Source organism: Eleutherodactylus coqui, chromosome 13, assembly GCF_035609145.1.
Source record: "Eleutherodactylus coqui strain aEleCoq1 chromosome 13, aEleCoq1.hap1, whole genome shotgun sequence".
Classification (NCBI taxonomy): Eukaryota; Metazoa; Chordata; class Amphibia; order Anura; family Eleutherodactylidae; genus Eleutherodactylus; species Eleutherodactylus coqui.
In genome coordinates, this window is record NC_089849.1 from 106,829,055 (window position 1) to 106,851,808 (window position 22,754).

Genomic DNA, 22,754 nt, shown 5'->3' on the forward strand with positions numbered 1-22,754 from the left:
TGCTGATACTAATACAAATTTTGTATGTATGTTTTCAGCATTACAAAACCATAACTATAGAAGTTTAAATTTATACGTAAAGCTAGATATTTGTAGAAATATCTATATTGATATATAACTATCTATTTATATAGCTAGATATATATCTATGCAGTAACATACATTAGATAGATAGATAGATAGATAGATAGATAGATAGATAGATAGATAGACTGTATATAAGCCTGCAAGTCTTGCACTTGAAGCAGCTTTATGATGTCATTAAGGCTCGATGGTGACACGCGCACCCGGAACAAGGACCACAGGTTGTTAGCGGCCATTTTTCCATCAGTCTCCACTGGAGCTAGAAGTGAGCAGACAGATACTCCTATAGACGCTGCTGGAGCCAGATCATTTGTCTCTGTGATGGACAACGTTTGAAATTCGCCCTTAAGCGGGAGACGGCAGCCTACAACAGTCAAATTGATCGCTGCTTATCACTTCTTTTGTGGTAGGTACAGTTATTCCAGATAGGGGAATGGGTAGGTTAAGTTATTCCAGGGAGGGGAATGCTTATGGGCAAGGCATTATGCTTGATCGGAGGCGGATGAAGTGGCAAAAAAGGCTCGGCCTACACCATGACCATGCCAATCGTCAACCCAAAGTGAATATGAGCCACACAGGTTGGTTGAAATAGCGCAACATGAATGATGGAACCTGGATCCAAGCGTCCCAGGATGCATTTCAGCGAAAACGTTCAACAATGTTCAGCGTGACCAATGTTTCTATCTTGGAAAATGAAATCGCATGATGTATGGAGTGTTTTTGACATATCTTGTCTCAGGATTTGCTTGCAGTCCTACCATATCCCACAAAATGCAGAAGTGCAGTCAATGCAGCTTTTTACCTAAAATGGTAAAAATTGTTCAAAGCCTCATGCGGTTTATTACCTGCCCCTGGAATAACATCAATGGCAATTATAAGAATAATTCTGATAATAGTACAAATTTTGTATGTATGTTTTCAGCCCTACAAAACCATAACTATAGAAGTTTAAATTTATACGTAAAGCTAGATATTTGTAGAAATATCTATATTGATATATAACTATCTATTTATATAGCTAGATATATATCTATGCAGTAACATACATTAGATAGATAGATAGATAGACTGTATATAAGCCTGCAAGTCTTGCACTTGAAGCAGCTTTATGATGTCATTAAGGCTCGATGGTGACACGCGCACCCGGAACAAGGACCACAGGTTGTTAGCGGCCATTTTTCCATCAGTCTCCACTGGAGCTAGAAGTGAGCAGACAGATACTCCTATAGACGCTGCTGGAGCCAGATCATTTGTCTCTGTGATGGACAACGTTTGAAATTCGCCCTTAAGCGGGAGACGGCAGCCTACAACAGTCAAATTGATCGCTGCTTATCACTTCTTTTGTGGTAGGTACAGTTATTCCAGATAGGGGAATGGGTAGGTTAAGTTATTCCAGGGAGGGGAATGCTTATGGGCAAGGCATTATGCTTGATCGGAGGCGGATGAAGTGGCAAAAAAGGCTCGGCCTACACCATGACCATGCCAATCGTCAACCCAAAGTGAATATGAGCCACACAGGTTGGTTGAAATAGCGCAACATGAATGATGGAACCTGGATCCAAGCGTCCCAGGATGCATTTCAGCGAAAACGTTCAACAATGTTCAGCGTGACCAATGTTTCTATCTTGGAAAATGAAATTGCATGATGTATGGAGTGTTTTTGACATATCTTGTCTCAGGATTTGCTTGCAGTCCTACCATATCCCACAAAATGCAGAAGTGCAGTCAATGCAGCTTTTTACCTAAAATGGTAAAAATTGGTCAAAGCCTCATGCGGTTTATTACCTGCCCCTGGAATAACATCAATGGCAATTATAAGAATAATGCTGATAATAGTACAAATTTTGTATGTATGTTTTCAGCCCTACAAAACCATAACTATAGAAGTTTAAATTTATACGTAAAGCTAGATATTTGTAGAAATATCTATATTGATATATAACTATCTATTTATATAGCTAGATATATATCTATGCAGTAACATACATTAGATAGATAGATAGATAGATAGATAGATAGACTGTATATAAGCCTGCAAGTCTTGCACTTGAAGCAGCTTTATGATGTCATTAAGGCTCGATGGTGACACGCGCACCCAGAACAAGGACCACAGGTTGTTAGCGGCCATTTTTCCATCAGTCTCCACTGGAGCTAGAAGTGAGCAGACAGATACTCCTATAGACGCTGCTGGAGCCAGATCATTTGTCTCTGTGATGGACAACGTTTGAAATTCGCCCTTAAGCGGGAGACGGCAGCCTACAACAGTCAAATTGATCGCTGCTTATCACTTCTTTTGTGGTAGGTACAGTTATTCCAGATAGGGGAATGGGTAGGTTAAGTTATTCCAGGGAGGGGAATGCTTATGGGCAAGGCATTATGCTTGATCGGAGGCGGATGAAGTGGCAAAAAAGGCTCGGCCTACACCATGACCATGCCAATCGTCAACCCAAAGTGAATATGAGCCACACAGGTTGGTTGAAATAGCGCAACATGAATGATGGAACCTGGATCCAAGCGTCCCAGGATGCATTGCAGCGAAAACGTTCAACAATGTTCAGCGTGACCAATGTTTCTATCTTGGAAAATGAAATTGCATGATGTATGGAGTGTTTTTGACATATCTTGTCTCAGGATTTGCTTGCAGTCCTACCATATCCCACAAAATGCAGAAGTGCAGTCAATGCAGCTTTTTACCTAAAATGGTAAAAATTGGTCAAAGCCTCATGCGGTTTATTACCTGCCCCTGGAATAACATCAATGGCAATTATAAGAATAATTCTGATAATAGTACAAATTTTGTATGTATGTTTTCAGCCCTACAAAACCATAACTATAGAAGTTTAAATTTATACGTAAAGCTAGATATTTGTAGAAATATCTATATTGATATATAACTATCTATTTATATAGCTAGATATATATCTATGCAGTAACATACATTAGATAGATAGATAGATAGACTGTATATAAACCTGCAAGTCTTGCACTTGAAGCAGCTTTATGATGTCATTAAGGCTCGATGGTGACACGCGCACCCGGAACAAGGACCACAGGTTGTTAGCGGCCATTTTTCCATCAGTCTCCACTGGAGCTAGAAGTGAGCAGACAGATACTCCTATAGACGCTGCTGGAGCCAGATCATTTGTCTCTGTGATGGACAACGTTTGAAATTCGCCCTTAAGCGGGAGACGGCAGCCTACAACAGTCAAATTGATCGCTGCTTATCACTTCTTTTGTGGTAGGTACAGTTATTCCAGATAGGGGAATGGGTAGGTTAAGTTATTCCAGGGAGGGGAATGCTTATGGGCAAGGCATTATGCTTGATCGGAGGCGGATGAAGTGGCAAAAAAGGCTCGGCCTACACCATGACCATGCCAATCGTCAACCCAAAGTGAATATGAGCCACACAGGTTGGTTGAAATAGCGCAACATGAATGATGGAACCTGGATCCAAGCGTCCCAGGATGCATTTCAGCGAAAACGTTCAACAATGTTCAGCGTGACCAATGTTTCTATCTTGGAAAATGAAATTGCATGATGTATGGAGTGTTTTTGACATATCTTGTCTCAGGATTTGCTTGCAGTCCTACCATATCCCACAAAATGCAGAAGTGCAGTCAATGCAGCTTTTTACCTAAAATGGTAAAAATTGGTCAAAGCCTCATGCGGTTTATTACCTGCCCCTGGAATAACATCAATGGCAATTATAAGAATAATGCTGATAATAGTACAAATTTTGTATGTATGTTTTCAGCCCTACAAAACCATAACTATAGAAGTTTAAATTTATACGTAAAGCTAGATATTTGTAGAAATATCTATATTGATATATAACTATCTATTTATATAGCTAGATATATATCTATGCAGTAACATACATTAGATAGATAGATAGATAGACTGTATATAAGCCTGCAAGTCTTGCACTTGAAGCAGCTTTATGATGTCATTAAGGCTCGATGGTGACACGCGCACCCGGAACAAGGACCACAGGTTGTTAGCGGCCATTTTTCCATCAGTCTCCACTGGAGCTAGAAGTGAGCAGACAGATACTCCTATAGACGCTGCTGGAGCCAGATCATTTGTCTCTGTGATGGACAACGTTTGAAATTCGCCCTTAAGCGGGAGACGGCAGCCTACAACAGTCAAATTGATCGCTGCTTATCACTTCTTTTGTGGTAGGTACAGTTATTCCAGATAGGGGAATGGGTAGGTTAAGTTATTCCAGGGAGGGGAATGCTTATGGGCAAGGCATTATGCTTGATCGGAGGCGGATGAAGTGGCAAAAAAGGCTCGGCCTACACCATGACCATGCCAATCGTCAACCCAAAGTGAATATGAGCCACACAGGTTGGTTGAAATAGCGCAACATGAATGATGGAACCTGGATCCAAGCGTCCCAGGATGCATTGCAGCGAAAACGTTCAACAATGTTCAGCGTGACCAATGTTTCTATCTTGGAAAATGAAATTGCATGCTGTATGGAGTGTTTTTGACATATCTTGTCTCAGGATTTGCTTGCAGTCCTACCATATCCCACAAAATGCAGAAGTGCAGTCAATGCAGCTTTTTACCTAAAATGGTAAAAATTGGTCAAAGCCTCATGCGGTTTATTACCTGCCCCTGGAATAACATCAATGGCAATTATAAGAATAATGCTGATACTAATACAAATTTTGTATGTATGTTTTCAGCCCTACAAAACCATAACTATAGAAGTTTAAATTTATACGTAAAGCTAGATATTTGTAGAAATATCTATATTGATATATAACTATCTATTTATATAGCTAGATATATATCTATGCAGTAACATACATTAGATAGATAGATAGATAGATAGATAGATAGATAGACTGTATATAAGCCTGCAAGTCTTGCACTTGAAGCAGCTTTATGATGTCATTAAGGCTCGATGGTGACACGCGCACCCAGAACAAGGACCACAGGTTGTTAGCGGCCATTTTTCCATCAGTCTCCACTGGAGCTAGAAGTGAGCAGACAGATACTCCTATAGACGCTGCTGGAGCCAGATCATTTGTCTCTGTGATGGACAACGTTTGAAATTCGCCCTTAAGCGGGAGACGGCAGCCTACAACAGTCAAATTGATCGCTGCTTATCACTTCTTTTGTGGTAGGTACAGTTATTCCAGATAGGGGAATGGGTAGGTTAAGTTATTCCAGGGAGGGGAATGCTTATGGGCCAGGCATTATGCTTGATCGGAGGCGGATGAAGTGGCAAAAAAGGCTCGGCCTACACCATGACCATGCCAATCGTCAACCCAAAGTGAATATGAGCCACACAGGTTGGTTGAAATAGCGCAACATGAATGATGGAACCTGGATCCAAGCGTCCCAGGATGCATTGCAGCGAAAACGTTCAACAATGTTCAGCGTGACCAATGTTTCTATCTTGGAAAATGAAATTGCATGATGTATGGAGTGTTTTTGACATATCTTGTCTCAGGATTTGCTTGCAGTCCTACCATATCCCACAAAATGCAGAAGTGCAGTCAATGCAGCTTTTTACCTAAAATGGTAAAAATTGGTCAAAGCCTCATGCGGTTTATTACCTGCCCCTGGAATAACATCAATGGCAATTATAAGAATAATGCTGATAATAATACAAATTTTGTATGTATGTTTTCAGCCCTACAAAACCATAACTATAGAAGTTTAAATTTATACGTAAAGCTAGATATTTGTAGAAATATCTATATTGATATATAACTATCTATTTATATAGCTAGATATATATCTATGCAGTAACATACATTAGATAGATAGATAGATAGATAGATAGATAGATAGATAGATAGACTGTATATAAGCCTGCAAGTCTTGCACTTGAAGCAGCTTTATGATGTCATTAAGGCTCGATGGTGACACGCGCACCCGGAACAAGGACCACAGGTTGTTAGCGGCCATTTTTCCATCAGTCTCCACTGGAGCTAGAAGTGAGCAGACAGATACTCCTATAGACGCTGCTGGAGCCAGATCATTTGTCTCTGTGATGGACAACGTTTGAAATTCGCCCTTAAGCGGGAGACGGCAGCCTACAACAGTCAAATTGATCGCTGCTTATCACTTCTTTTGTGGTAGGTACAGTTATTCCAGATAGGGGAATGGGTAGGTTAAGTTATTCCAGGGAGGGGAATGCTTATGGGCAAGGCATTATGCTTGATCGGAGGCGGATGAAGTGGCAAAAAAGGCTCGGCCTACACCATGACCATGCCAATCGTCAACCCAAAGTGAATATGAGCCACACAGGTTGGTTGAAATAGCGCAACATGAATGATGGAACCTGGATCCAAGCGTCCCAGGATGCATTGCAGCGAAAACGTTCAACAATGTTCAGCGTGACCAATGTTTCTATCTTGGAAAATGAAATTGCATGCTGTATGGAGTGTTTTTGACATATCTTGTCTCAGGATTTGCTTGCAGTCCTACCATATCCCACAAAATGCAGAAGTGCAGTCAATGCAGCTTTTTACCTAAAATGGTAAAAATTGGTCAAAGCCTCATGCGGTTTATTACCTGCCCCTGGAATAACATCAATGGCAATTATAAGAATAATGCTGATACTAATACAAATTTTGTATGTATGTTTTCAGCCCTACAAAACCATAACTATAGAAGTTTAAATTTATACGTAAAGCTAGATATTTGTAGAAATATCTATATTGATATATAACTATCTATTTATATAGCTAGATATATATCTATGCAGTAACATACATTAGATAGATAGATAGATAGATAGATAGATAGATAGATAGATAGACTGTATATAAGCCTGCAAGTCTTGCACTTGAAGCAGCTTTATGATGTCATTAAGGCTCGATGGTGACACGCGCACCCAGAACAAGGACCACAGGTTGTTAGCGGCCATTTTTCCATCAGTCTCCACTGGAGCTAGAAGTGAGCAGACAGATACTCCTATAGACGCTGCTGGAGCCAGATCATTTGTCTCTGTGATGGACAACGTTTGAAATTCGCCCTTAAGCGGGAGACGGCAGCCTACAACAGTCAAATTGATCGCTGCTTATCACTTCTTTTGTGGTAGGTACAGTTATTCCAGATAGGGGAATGGGTAGGTTAAGTTATTCCAGGGAGGGGAATGCTTATGGGCCAGGCATTATGCTTGATCGGAGGCGGATGAAGTGGCAAAAAAGGCTCGGCCTACACCATGACCATGCCAATCGTCAACCCAAAGTGAATATGAGCCACACAGGTTGGTTGAAATAGCGCAACATGAATGATGGAACCTGGATCCAAGCGTCCCAGGATGCATTGCAGCGAAAACGTTCAACAATGTTCAGCGTGACCAATGTTTCTATCTTGGAAAATGAAATTGCATGATGTATGGAGTGTTTTTGACATATCTTGTCTCAGGATTTGCTTGCAGTCCTACCATATCCCACAAAATGCAGAAGTGCAGTCAATGCAGCTTTTTACCTAAAATGGTAAAAATTGGTCAAAGCCTCATGCGGTTTATTACCTGCCCCTGGAATAACATCAATGGCAATTATAAGAATAATGCTGATAATAATACAAATTTTGTATGTATGTTTTCAGCCCTACAAAACCATAACTATAGAAGTTTAAATTTATACGTAAAGCTAGATATTTGTAGAAATATCTATATTGATATATAACTATCTATTTATATAGCTAGATATATATCTATGCAGTAACATACATTAGATAGATAGATAGATAGATAGATAGATAGATAGATAGATAGATAGATAGACTGTATATAAGCCTGCAAGTCTTGCACTTGAAGCAGCTTTATGATGTCATTAAGGCTCGATGGTGACACGCGCACCCAGAACAAGAACCACAGGTTGTTAGCGGCCATTTTTCCATCAGTCTCCACTGGAGCTAGAAGTGAGCAGACAGATACTCCTATAGACGCTGCTGGAGCCAGATCATTTGTCTCTGTGATGGACAACGTTTGAAATTCGCCCTTAAGCGGGAGACGGCAGCCTACAACAGTCAAATTGATCGCTGCTTATCACTTCTTTTGTGGTAGGTACAGTTATTCCAGATAGGGGAATGGGTAGGTTAAGTTATTCCAGGGAGGGGAATGCTTATGGGCCAGGCATTATGCTTGATCGGAGGCGGATGAAGTGGCAAAAAAGGCTCGGCCTACACCATGACCATGCCAATCGTCAACCCAAAGTGAATATGAGCCACACAGGTTGGTTGAAATAGCGCAACATGAATGATGGAACCTGGATCCAAGCGTCCCAGGATGCATTGCAGCGAAAACGTTCAACAATGTTCAGCGTGACCAATGTTTCTATCTTGGAAAATGAAATTGCATGATGTATGGAGTGTTTTTGACATATCTTGTCTCAGGATTTGCTTGCAGTCCTACCATATCCCACAAAATGCAGAAGTGCAGTCAATGCAGCTTTTTACCTAAAATGGTAAAAATTGGTCAAAGCCTCATGCGGTTTATTACCTGCCCCTGGAATAACATCAATGGCAATTATAAGAATAATGCTGATAATAATACAAATTTTGTATGTATGTTTTCAGCCCTACAAAACCATAACTATAGAAGTTTAAATTTATACGTAAAGCTAGATATTTGTAGAAATATCTATATTGATATATAACTATCTATTTATATAGCTAGATATATATCTATGCAGTAACATACATTAGATAGATAGATAGATAGATAGATAGATAGATAGATAGATAGACTGTATATAAGCCTGCAAGTCTTGCACTTGAAGCAGCTTTATGATGTCATTAAGGCTCGATGGTGACACGCGCACCCGGAACAAGGACCACAGGTTGTTAGCGGCCATTTTTCCATCAGTCTCCACTGGAGCTAGAAGTGAGCAGACAGATACTCCTATAGACGCTGCTGGAGCCAGATCATTTGTCTCTGTGATGGACAACGTTTGAAATTCGCCCTTAAGCGGGAGACGGCAGCCTACAACAGTCAAATTGATCGCTGCTTATCACTTCTTTTGTGGTAGGTACAGTTATTCCAGATAGGGGAATGGGTAGGTTAAGTTATTCCAGGGAGGGGAATGCTTATGGGCAAGGCATTATGCTTGATCGGAGGCGGATGAAGTGGCAAAAAAGGCTCGGCCTACACCATGACCATGCCAATCGTCAACCCAAAGTGAATATGAGCCACACAGGTTGGTTGAAATAGCGCAACATGAATGATGGAACCTGGATCCAAGCGTCCCAGGATGCATTGCAGCGAAAACGTTCAACAATGTTCAGCGTGACCAATGTTTCTATCTTGGAAAATGAAATTGCATGCTGTATGGAGTGTTTTTGACATATCTTGTCTCAGGATTTGCTTGCAGTCCTACCATATCCCACAAAATGCAGAAGTGCAGTCAATGCAGCTTTTTACCTAAAATGGTAAAAATTGGTCAAAGCCTCATGCGGTTTATTACCTGCCCCTGGAATAACATCAATGGCAATTATAAGAATAATGCTGATACTAATACAAATTTTGTATGTATGTTTTCAGCATTACAAAACCATAACTATAGAAGTTTAAATTTATACGTAAAGCTAGATATTTGTAGAAATATCTATATTGATATATAACTATCTATTTATATAGCTAGATATATATCTATGCAGTAACATACATTAGATAGATAGATAGATAGATAGATAGATAGACTGTATATAAGCCTGCAAGTCTTGCACTTGAAGCAGCTTTATGATGTCATTAAGGCTCGATGGTGACACGCGCACCCGGAACAAGGACCACAGGTTGTTAGCGGCCATTTTTCCATCAGTCTCCACTGGAGCTAGAAGTGAGCAGACAGATACTCCTATAGACGCTGCTGGAGCCAGATCATTTGTCTCTGTGATGGACAACGTTTGAAATTCGCCCTTAAGCGGGAGACGGCAGCCTACAACAGTCAAATTGATCGCTGCTTATCACTTCTTTTGTGGTAGGTACAGTTATTCCAGATAGGGGAATGGGTAGGTTAAGTTATTCCAGGGAGGGGAATGCTTATGGGCAAGGCATTATGCTTGATCGGAGGCGGATGAAGTGGCAAAAAAGGCTCGGCCTACACCATGACCATGCCAATCGTCAACCCAAAGTGAATATGAGCCACACAGGTTGGTTGAAATAGCGCAACATGAATGATGGAACCTGGATCCAAGCGTCCCAGGATGCATTTCAGCGAAAACGTTCAACAATGTTCAGCGTGACCAATGTTTCTATCTTGGAAAATGAAATCGCATGATGTATGGAGTGTTTTTGACATATCTTGTCTCAGGATTTGCTTGCAGTCCTACCATATCCCACAAAATGCAGAAGTGCAGTCAATGCAGCTTTTTACCTAAAATGGTAAAAATTGTTCAAAGCCTCATGCGGTTTATTACCTGCCCCTGGAATAACATCAATGGCAATTATAAGAATAATTCTGATAATAGTACAAATTTTGTATGTATGTTTTCAGCCCTACAAAACCATAACTATAGAAGTTTAAATTTATACGTAAAGCTAGATATTTGTAGAAATATCTATATTGATATATAACTATCTATTTATATAGCTAGATATATATCTATGCAGTAACATACATTAGATAGATAGATAGATAGACTGTATATAAGCCTGCAAGTCTTGCACTTGAAGCAGCTTTATGATGTCATTAAGGCTCGATGGTGACACGCGCACCCGGAACAAGGACCACAGGTTGTTAGCGGCCATTTTTCCATCAGTCTCCACTGGAGCTAGAAGTGAGCAGACAGATACTCCTATAGACGCTGCTGGAGCCAGATCATTTGTCTCTGTGATGGACAACGTTTGAAATTCGCCCTTAAGCGGGAGACGGCAGCCTACAACAGTCAAATTGATCGCTGCTTATCACTTCTTTTGTGGTAGGTACAGTTATTCCAGATAGGGGAATGGGTAGGTTAAGTTATTCCAGGGAGGGGAATGCTTATGGGCAAGGCATTATGCTTGATCGGAGGCGGATGAAGTGGCAAAAAAGGCTCGGCCTACACCATGACCATGCCAATCGTCAACCCAAAGTGAATATGAGCCACACAGGTTGGTTGAAATAGCGCAACATGAATGATGGAACCTGGATCCAAGCGTCCCAGGATGCATTTCAGCGAAAACGTTCAACAATGTTCAGCGTGACCAATGTTTCTATCTTGGAAAATGAAATTGCATGATGTATGGAGTGTTTTTGACATATCTTGTCTCAGGATTTGCTTGCAGTCCTACCATATCCCACAAAATGCAGAAGTGCAGTCAATGCAGCTTTTTACCTAAAATGGTAAAAATTGGTCAAAGCCTCATGCGGTTTATTACCTGCCCCTGGAATAACATCAATGGCAATTATAAGAATAATGCTGATAATAGTACAAATTTTGTATGTATGTTTTCAGCCCTACAAAACCATAACTATAGAAGTTTAAATTTATACGTAAAGCTAGATATTTGTAGAAATATCTATATTGATATATAACTATCTATTTATATAGCTAGATATATATCTATGCAGTAACATACATTAGATAGATAGATAGATAGATAGATAGATAGATAGACTGTATATAAGCCTGCAAGTCTTGCACTTGAAGCAGCTTTATGATGTCATTAAGGCTCGATGGTGACACGCGCACCCAGAACAAGGACCACAGGTTGTTAGCGGCCATTTTTCCATCAGTCTCCACTGGAGCTAGAAGTGAGCAGACAGATACTCCTATAGACGCTGCTGGAGCCAGATCATTTGTCTCTGTGATGGACAACGTTTGAAATTCGCCCTTAAGCGGGAGACGGCAGCCTACAACAGTCAAATTGATCGCTGCTTATCACTTCTTTTGTGGTAGGTACAGTTATTCCAGATAGGGGAATGGGTAGGTTAAGTTATTCCAGGGAGGGGAATGCTTATGGGCAAGGCATTATGCTTGATCGGAGGCGGATGAAGTGGCAAAAAAGGCTCGGCCTACACCATGACCATGCCAATCGTCAACCCAAAGTGAATATGAGCCACACAGGTTGGTTGAAATAGCGCAACATGAATGATGGAACCTGGATCCAAGCGTCCCAGGATGCATTGCAGCGAAAACGTTCAACAATGTTCAGCGTGACCAATGTTTCTATCTTGGAAAATGAAATTGCATGATGTATGGAGTGTTTTTGACATATCTTGTCTCAGGATTTGCTTGCAGTCCTACCATATCCCACAAAATGCAGAAGTGCAGTCAATGCAGCTTTTTACCTAAAATGGTAAAAATTGGTCAAAGCCTCATGCGGTTTATTACCTGCCCCTGGAATAACATCAATGGCAATTATAAGAATAATTCTGATAATAGTACAAATTTTGTATGTATGTTTTCAGCCCTACAAAACCATAACTATAGAAGTTTAAATTTATACGTAAAGCTAGATATTTGTAGAAATATCTATATTGATATATAACTATCTATTTATATAGCTAGATATATATCTATGCAGTAACATACATTAGATAGATAGATAGATAGATAGATAGATAGATAGATAGATAGATAGACTGTATATAAGCCTGCAAGTCTTGCACTTGAAGCAGCTTTATGATGTCATTAAGGCTCGATGGTGACACGCGCACCCGGAACAAGGACCACAGGTTGTTAGCGGCCATTTTTCCATCAGTCTCCACTGGAGCTAGAAGTGAGCAGACAGATACTCCTATAGACGCTGCTGGAGCCAGATCATTTGTCTCTGTGATGGACAACGTTTGAAATTCGCCCTTAAGCGGGAGACGGCAGCCTACAACAGTCAAATTGATCGCTGCTTATCACTTCTTTTGTGGTAGGTACAGTTATTCCAGATAGGGGAATGGGTAGGTTAAGTTATTCCAGGGAGGGGAATGCTTATGGGCAAGGCATTATGCTTGATCGGAGGCGGATGAAGTGGCAAAAAAGGCTCGGCCTACACCATGACCATGCCAATCGTCAACCCAAAGTGAATATGAGCCACACAGGTTGGTTGAAATAGCGCAACATGAATGATGGAACCTGGATCCAAGCGTCCCAGGATGCATTTCAGCGAAAACGTTCAACAATGTTCAGCGTGACCAATGTTTCTATCTTGGAAAATGAAATTGCATGCTGTATGGAGTGTTTTTGACATATCTTGTCTCAGGATTTGCTTGCAGTCCTACCATATCCCACAAAATGCAGAAGTGCAGTCAATGCAGCTTTTTACCTAAAATGGTAAAAATTGGTCAAAGCCTCATGCGGTTTATTACCTGCCCCTGGAATAACATCAATGGCAATTATAAGAATAATGCTGATAATAGTACAAATTTTGTATGTATGTTTTCAGCCCTACAAAACCATAACTATAGAAGTTTAAATTTATACGTAAAGCTAGATATTTGTAGAAATATCTATATTGATATATAACTATCTATTTATATAGCTAGATATATATCTATGCAGTAACATACATTAGATAGATAGATAGATAGACTGTATATAAGCCTGCAAGTCTTGCACTTGAAGCAGCTTTATGATGTCATTAAGGCTCGATGGTGACACGCGCACCCGGAACAAGGACCACAGGTTGTTAGCGGCCATTTTTCCATCAGTCTCCACTGGAGCTAGAAGTGAGCAGACAGATACTCCTATAGACGCTGCTGGAGCCAGATCATTTGTCTCTGTGATGGACAACGTTTGAAATTCGCCCTTAAGCGGGAGACGGCAGCCTACAACAGTCAAATTGATCGCTGCTTATCACTTCTTTTGTGGTAGGTACAGTTATTCCAGATAGGGGAATGGGTAGGTTAAGTTATTCCAGGGAGGGGAATGCTTATGGGCAAGGCATTATGCTTGATCGGAGGCGGATGAAGTGGCAAAAAAGGCTCGGCCTACACCATGACCATGCCAATCGTCAACCCAAAGTGAATATGAGCCACACAGGTTGGTTGAAATAGCGCAACATGAATGATGGAACCTGGATCCAAGCGTCCCAGGATGCATTGCAGCGAAAACGTTCAACAATGTTCAGCGTGACCAATGTTTCTATCTTGGAAAATGAAATTGCATGCTGTATGGAGTGTTTTTGACATATCTTGTCTCAGGATTTGCTTGCAGTCCTACCATATCCCACAAAATGCAGAAGTGCAGTCAATGCAGCTTTTTACCTAAAATGGTAAAAATTGGTCAAAGCCTCATGCGGTTTATTACCTGCCCCTGGAATAACATCAATGGCAATTATAAGAATAATGCTGATACTAATACAAATTTTGTATGTATGTTTTCAGCCCTACAAAACCATAACTATAGAAGTTTAAATTTATACGTAAAGCTAGATATTTGTAGAAATATCTATATTGATATATAACTATCTATTTATATAGCTAGATATATATCTATGCAGTAACATACATTAGATAGATAGATAGATAGATAGATAGATAGATAGATAGATAGATAGATAGACTGTATATAAGCCTGCAAGTCTTGCACTTGAAGCAGCTTTATGATGTCATTAAGGCTCGATGGTGACACGCGCACCCGGAACAAGGACCACAGGTTGTTAGCGGCCATTTTTCCATCAGTCTCCACTGGAGCTAGAAGTGAGCAGACAGATACTCCTATAGACGCTGCTGGAGCCAGATCATTTGTCTCTGTGATGGACAACGTTTGAAATTCGCCCTTAAGCGGGAGACGGCAGCCTACAACAGTCAAATTGATCGCTGCTTATCACTTCTTTTGTGGTAGGTACAGTTATTCCAGATAGGGGAATGGGTAGGTTAAGTTATTCCAGGGAGGGGAATGCTTATGGGCAAGGCATTATGCTTGATCGGAGGCGGATGAAGTGGCAAAAAAGGCTCGGCCTACACCATGACCATGCCAATCGTCAACCCAAAGTGAATATGAGCCACACAGGTTGGTTGAAATAGCGCAACATGAATGATGGAACCTGGATCCAAGCGTCCCAGGATGCATTGCAGCGAAAACGTTCAACAATGTTCAGCGTGACCAATGTTTCTATCTTGGAAAATGAAATTGCATGCTGTATGGAGTGTTTTTGACATATCTTGTCTCAGGATTTGCTTGCAGTCCTACCATATCCCACAAAATGCAGAAGTGCAGTCAATGCAGCTTTTTACCTAAAATGGTAAAAATTGGTCAAAGCCTCATGCGGTTTATTACCTGCCCCTGGAATAACATCAATGGCAATTATAAGAATAATGCTGATACTAATACAAATTTTGTATGTATGTTTTCAGCCCTACAAAACCATAACTATAGAAGTTTAAATTTATACGTAAAGCTAGATATTTGTAGAAATATCTATATTGATATATAACTATCTATTTATATAGCTAGATATATATCTGTGCAGTAACATACATTAGATAGATAGATAGATAGATAGATAGATAGATAGACTGTATATAAGCCTGCAAGTCTTGCACTTGAAGCAGCTTTATGATGTCATTAAGGCTCGATGGTGACACGCGCACCCAGAACAAGGACCACAGGTTGTTAGCGGCCATTTTTCCATCAGTCTCCACTGGAGCTAGAAGTGAGCAGACAGATACTCCTATAGACGCTGCTGGAGCCAGATCATTTGTCTCTGTGATGGACAACGTTTGAAATTCGCCCTTAAGCGGGAGACGGCAGCCTACAACAGTCAAATTGATCGCTGCTTATCACTTCTTTTGTGGTAGGTACAGTTATTCCAGATAGGGGAATGGGTAGGTTAAGTTATTCCAGGGAGGGGAATGCTTATGGGCCAGGCATTATGCTTGATCGGAGGCGGATGAAGTGGCAAAAAAGGCTCGGCCTACACCATGACCATGCCAATCGTCAACCCAAAGTGAATATGAGCCACACAGGTTGGTTGAAATAGCGCAACATGAATGATGGAACCTGGATCCAAGCGTCCCAGGATGCATTGCAGCGAAAACGTTCAACAATGTTCAGCGTGACCAATGTTTCTATCTTGGAAAATGAAATTGCATGATGTATGGAGTGTTTTTGACATATCTTGTCTCAGGATTTGCTTGCAGTCCTACCATATCCCACAAAATGCAGAAGTGCAGTCAATGCAGCTTTTTACCTAAAATGGTAAAAATTGGTCAAAGCCTCATGCGGTTTATTACCTGCCCCTGGAATAACATCAATGGCAATTATAAGAATAATGCTGATAATAATACAAATTTTGTATGTATGTTTTCAGCCCTACAAAACCATAACTATAGAAGTTTAAATTTATACGTAAAGCTAGATATTTGTAGAAATATCTATATTGATATATAACTATCTATTTATATAGCTAGATATATATCTATGCAGTAACATACATTAGATAGATAGATAGATAGATAGATAGATAGATAGACTGTATATAAGCCTGCAAGTCTTGCACTTGAAGCAGCTTTATGATGTCATTAAGGCTCGATGGTGACACGCGCACCCGGAACAAGGACCACAGGTTGTTAGCGGCCATTTTTCCATCAGTCTCCACTGGAGCTAGAAGTGAGCAGACAGATACTCCTATAGACGCTGCTGGAGCCAGATCATTTGTCTCTGTGATGGACAACGTTTGAAATTCGCCCTTAAGCGGGAGACGGCAGCCTACAACAGTCAAATTGATCGCTGCTTATCACTTCTTTTGTGGTAGGTACAGTTATTCCAGATAGGGGAATGGGTAGGTTAAGTTATTCCAGGGAGGGGAATGCTTATGGGCAAGGCATTATGCTTGATCGGAGGCGGATGAAGTGGCAAAAAAGGCTCGGCCTACACCATGACCATGCCAATCGTCAACCCAAAGTGAATATGAGCCACACAGGTTGGTTGAAATAGCGCAACATGAATGATGGAACCTGGATCCAAGCGTCCCAGGATGCATTTCAGCGAAAACGTTCAACAATGTTCAGCGTGACCAATGTTTCTATCTTGGAAAATGAAATCGCATGATGTATGGAGTGTTTTTGACATATCTTGTCTCAGGATTTGCTTGCAGTCCTACCATATCCCACAAAATGCAGAAGTGCAGTCAATGCAGCTTTTTACCTAAAATGGTAAAAATTGTTCAAAGCCTCATGCGGTTTATTACCTGCCCCTGGAATAACATCAATGGCAATTATAAGAATAATTCTGATAATAGTACAAATTTTGTATGTATGTTTTCAGCCCTACAAAACCATAACTATAGAAGTTTAAATTTATACGTAAAGCTAGATATTTGTAGAAATATCTATATTGATATATAACTATCTATTTATATAGCTAGATATATATCTATGCAGTAACATACATTAGATAGATAGATAGATAGACTGTATATAAGCCTGCAAGTCTTGCACTTGAAGCAGCTTTATGATGTCATTAAGGCTCGATGGTGACACGCGCACCCGGAACAAGGACCACAGGTTGTTAGCGGCCATTTTTCCATCAGTCTCCACTGGAGCTAGAAGTGAGCAGACAGATACTCCTATAGACGCTGCTGGAGCCAGATCATTTGTCTCTGTGATGGACAACGTTTGAAATTCGCCCTTAAGCGGGAGACGGCAGCCTACAACAGTCAAATTGATCGCTGCTTATCACTTCTTTTGTGGTAGGTACAGTTATTCCAGATAGGGGAATGGGTAGGTTAAGTTATTCCAGGGAGGGGAATGCTTATGGGCAAGGCATTATGCTTGATCGGAGGCGGATGAAGTGGCAAAAAAGGCTCGGCCTACACCATGACCATGCCAATCGTCAACCCAAAGTGAATATGAGCCACACAGGTTGGTTGAAATAGCGCAACATGAATGATGGAACCTGGATCCAAGCGTCCCAGGATGCATTGCAGCGAAAACGTTCAACAATGTTCAGCGTGACCAATGTTTCTATCTTGGAAAATGAAATTGCATGCTGTATGGAGTGTTTTTGACATATCTTGTCTCAGGATTTGCTTGCAGTCCTACCATATCCCACAAAATGCAGAAGTGCAGTCAATGCAGCTTTTTACCTAAAATGGTAAAAATTGGTCAAAGCCTCATGCGGTTTATTACCTGCCCCTGGAATAACATCAATGGCAATTATAAGAATAATGCTGATACTAATACAAATTTTGTATGTATGTTTTCAGCCCTACAAAACCATAACTATAGAAGTTTAAATTTATACGTAAAGCTAGATATTTGTAGAAATATCTATATTGATATATAACTATCTATTTATATAGCTAGATATATATCTATGCAGTAACATACATTAGATAGATAGATAGATAGATAGATAGATAGATAGATAGACTGTATATAAGCCTGCAAGTCTTGCACTTGAAGCAGCTTTATGATGTCATTAAGGCTCGATGGTGACACGCGCACCCAGAACAAGGACCACAGGTTGTTAGCGGCCATTTTTCCATCAGTCTCCACTGGAGCTAGAAGTGAGCAGACAGATACTCCTATAGACGCTGCTGGAGCCAGATCATTTGTCTCTGTGATGGACAACGTTTGAAATTCGCCCTTAAGCGGGAGACGGCAGCCTACAACAGTCAAATTGATCGCTGCTTATCACTTCTTTTGTGGTAGGTACAGTTATTCCAGATAGGGGAATGGGTAGGTTAAGTTATTCCAGGGAGGGGAATGCTTATGGGCCAGGCATTATGCTTGATCGGAGGCGGATGAAGTGGCAAAAAAGGCTCGGCCTACACCATGACCATGCCAATCGTCAACCCAAAGTGAATATGAGCCACACAGGTTGGTTGAAATAGCGCAACATGAATGATGGAACCTGGATCCAAGCGTCCCAGGATGCATTGCAGCGAAAACGTTCAACAATGTTCAGCGTGACCAATGTTTCTATCTTGGAAAATGAAATTGCATGATGTATGGAGTGTTTTTGACATATCTTGTCTCAGGATTTGCTTGCAGTCCTACCATATCCCACAAAATGCAGAAGTGCAGTCAATGCAGCTTTTTACCTAAAATGGTAAAAATTGGTCAAAGCCTCATGCGGTTTATTACCTGCCCCTGGAATAACATCAATGGCAATTATAAGAATAATGCTGATAATAATACAAATTTTGTATGTATGTTTTCAGCCCTACAAAACCATAACTATAGAAGTTTAAATTTATACGTAAAGCTAGATATTTGTAGAAATATCTATATTGATATATAACTATCTATTTATATAGCTAGATATATATCTATGCAGTAACATACATTAGATAGATAGATAGATAGATAGATAGATAGATAGACTGTATATAAGCCTGCAAGTCTTGCACTTGAAGCAGCTTTATGATGTCATTAAGGCTCGATGGTGACACGCGCACCCGGAACAAGGACCACAGGTTGTTAGCGGCCATTTTTCCATCAGTCTCCACTGGAGCTAGAAGTGAGCAGACAGATACTCCTATAGACGCTGCTGGAGCCAGATCATTTGTCTCTGTGATGGACAACGTTTGAAATTCGCCCTTAAGCGGGAGACGGCAGCCTACAACAGTCAAATTGATCGCTGCTTATCACTTCTTTTGTGGTAGGTACAGTTATTCCAGATAGGGGAATGGGTAGGTTAAGTTATTCCAGGGAGGGGAATGCTTATGGGCAAGGCATTATGCTTGATCGGAGGCGGATGAAGTGGCAAAAAAGGCTCGGCCTACACCATGACCATGCCAATCGTCAACCCAAAGTGAATATGAGCCACACAGGTTGGTTGAAATAGCGCAACATGAATGATGGAACCTGGATCCAAGCGTCCCAGGATGCATTTCAGCGAAAACGTTCAACAATGTTCAGCGTGACCAATGTTTCTATCTTGGAAAATGAAATCGCATGATGTATGGAGTGTTTTTGACATATCTTGTCTCAGGATTTGCTTGCAGTCCTACCATATCCCACAAAATGCAGAAGTGCAGTCAATGCAGCTTTTTACCTAAAATGGTAAAAATTGTTCAAAGCCTCATGCGGTTTATTACCTGCCCCTGGAATAACATCAATGGCAATTATAAGAATAATTCTGATAATAGTACAAATTTTGTATGTATGTTTTCAGCCCTACAAAACCATAACTATAGAAGTTTAAATTTATACGTAAAGCTAGATATTTGTAGAAATATCTATATTGATATATAACTATCTATTTATATAGCTAGATATATATCTATGCAGTAACATACATTAGATAGATAGATAGATAGACTGTATATAAGCCTGCAAGTCTTGCACTTGAAGCAGCTTTATGATGTCATTAAGGCTCGATGGTGACACGCGCACCCGGAACAAGGACCACAGGTTGTTAGCGGCCATTTTTCCATCAGTCTCCACTGGAGCTAGAAGTGAGCAGACAGATACTCCTATAGACGCTGCTGGAGCCAGATCATTTGTCTCTGTGATGGACAACGTTTGAAATTCGCCCTTAAGCGGGAGACGGCAGCCTACAACAGTCAAATTGATCGCTGCTTATCACTTCTTTTGTGGTAGGTACAGTTATTCCAGATAGGGGAATGGGTAGGTTAAGTTATTCCAGGGAGGGGAATGCTTATGGGCAAGGCATTATGCTTGATCGGAGGCGGATGAAGTGGCAAAAAAGGCTCGGCCTACACCATGACCATGCCAATCGTCAACCCAAAGTGAATATGAGCCACACAGGTTGGTTGAAATAGCGCAACATGAATGATGGAACCTGGATCCAAGCGTCCCAGGATGCATTTCAGCGAAAACGTTCAACAATGTTCAGCGTGACCAATGTTTCTATCTTGGAAAATGAAATTGCATGATGTATGGAGTGTTTTTGACATATCTTGTCTCAGGATTTGCTTGCAGTCCTACCATATCCCACAAAATGCAGAAGTGCAGTCAATGCAGCTTTTTACCTAAAATGGTAAAAATTGGTCAAAGCCTCATGCGGTTTATTACCTGCCCCTGGAATAACATCAATGGCAATTATAAGAATAATGCTGATAATAGTACAAATTTTGTATGTATGTTTTCAGCCCTACAAAACCATAACTATAGAAGTTTAAATTTATACGTAAAGCTAGATATTTGTAGAAATATCTATATTGATATATAACTATCTATTTATATAGCTAGATATATATCTATGCAGTAACATACATTAGATAGATAGATAGATAGATAGACTGTATATAAGCCTGCAAGTCTTGCACTTGAAGCAGCTTTATGATGTCATTAAGGCTCGATGGTGACACGCGCACCCGAAACAAGGACCACAGGTTGTTAGCGGCCATTTTTCCATCAGTCTCCACTGGAGCTAGAAGTGAGCAGACAGATACTCCTATAGACGCTGCTGGAGCCAGATCATTTGTCTCTGTGATGGACAACGTTTGAAATTCGCCCTTAAGCGGGAGACGGCAGCCTACAACAGTCAAATTGATCGCTGCTTATCACTTCTTTTGTGGTAGGTACAGTTATTCCAGATAGGGGAATGGGTAGGTTAAGTTATTCCAGGGAGGGGAATGCTTATGGGCAAGGCATTATGCTTGATCGGAGGCGGATGAAGTGGCAAAAAAGGCTCGGCCTACACCATGACCATGCCAATCGTCAACCCAAAGTGAATATGAGCCACACAGGTTGGTTGAAATAGCGCAACATGAATGATGGAACCTGGATCCAAGCGTCCCAGGATGCATTGCAGCGAAAACGTTCAACAATGTTCAGCGTGACCAATGTTTCTATCTTGGAAAATGAAATTGCATGCTGTATGGAGTGTTTTTGACATATCTTGTCTCAGGATTTGCTTGCAGTCCTACCATATCCCACAAAATGCAGAAGTGCAGTCAATGCAGCTTTTTACCTAAAATGGTAAAAATTGGTCAAAGCCTCATGCGGTTTATTACCTGCCCCTGGAATAACATCAATGGCAATTATAAGAATAATGCTGATACTAATACAAATTTTGTATGTATGTTTTCAGCCCTACAAAACCATAACTATAGAAGTTTAAATTTATACGTAAAGCTAGATATTTGTAGAAATATCTATATTGATATATAACTATCTATTTATATAGCTAGATATATATCTATGCAGTAACATACATTAGATAGATAGATAGATAGATAGATAGATAGATAGATAGATAGATAGACTGTATATAAGCCTGCAAGTCTTGCACTTGAAGCAGCTTTATGATGTCATTAAGGCTCGATGGTGACACGCGCACCCAGAACAAGGACCACAGGTTGTTAGCGGCCATTTTTCCATCAGTCTCCACTGGAGCTAGAAGTGAGCAGACAGATACTCCTATAGACGCTGCTGGAGCCAGATCATTTGTCTCTGTGATGGACAACGTTTGAAATTCGCCCTTAAGCGGGAGACGGCAGCCTACAACAGTCAAATTGATCGCTGCTTATCACTTCTTTTGTGGTAGGTACAGTTATTCCAGATAGGGGAATGGGTAGGTTAAGTTATTCCAGGGAGGGGAATGCTTATGGGCAAGGCATTATGCTTGATCGGAGGCGGATGAAGTGGCAAAAAAGGCTCGGCCTACACCATGACCATGCCAATCGTCAACCCAAAGTGAATATGAGCCACACAGGTTGGTTGAAATAGCGCAACATGAATGATAGAACCTGGATCCAAGCGTCCCAGGATGCATTGCAGCGAAAACGTTCAACAATGTTCAGCGTGACCAATGTTTCTATCTTGGAAAATGAAATTGCATGATGTATGGAGTGTTTTTGACATATC